Below are 733 nucleotides of genomic sequence, written 5' to 3' on the forward strand. Positions count from 1 at the left end.
TTGTCAGAGCTTTCCCTGATGAAATGGGACACAGGAAGGATAAGTTTTGATAGAGGGAAGGGTGGGGCTTCCGAAAACGAATCTAGTCCTGTGTGATCCTGTCTGTATCGAAGATTCTCACTTGACCTGAATCCTCTCGGATAATCGAGTGTTCACCATCTTTGGAGACAAGCACAACTGCTGTCCCCGTTTTACAGATGAGTACACCGAGGCCCAGAGAGGGTGCCATACTTGGCTCCAGGTCATGTGGCAGCCAGTGAGTGGCAAAGCTGGGATTCGAACCCGGGTCTGGCTGACCACAGATGCTGTTCCACCCCCATGGCCTCCACCTGAAGCAAATGTCAGAACAGAAGCTGAGCCTCTCCTCACCCCCTCCTTGTGGCTGAAACTGGGTTCGCAGACAATGAACAAACGCTGGCTGTCAGCAGCTCCTCTGGCCTCTGATAGATCGAGAGAATTAAAATCCATTTAGAGGGAAATCTCTAAATAGGTCTGTGTTGTGTTTTGTGTGTGTTTTTTTTCCTGTCTTTTTTCCCCCCCTGCTGTCTCTGGCTGGGTAATGTATTCCAGTAACAGAACTGAATCTGACTTAATCGAATTTAAAAGCAGGTATTACATCTGCACCTTGTAAGTGAAGGTGGGTGGAGGAATCGCCGAGGAGACGGAGTGTTTTTACCCAGGGTTGCCTCGCTCTTTGCACCGGAAGAAGTGGTGTTAATTCCCATCTGGGACT

Source organism: Neophocaena asiaeorientalis, unplaced genomic scaffold (assembly GCF_003031525.2).
Source record: "Neophocaena asiaeorientalis asiaeorientalis breed wild unplaced genomic scaffold, Neophocaena_asiaeorientalis_V1.1 scaffold357, whole genome shotgun sequence".
NCBI lineage: Eukaryota > Metazoa > Chordata > Mammalia > Artiodactyla > Phocoenidae > Neophocaena > Neophocaena asiaeorientalis.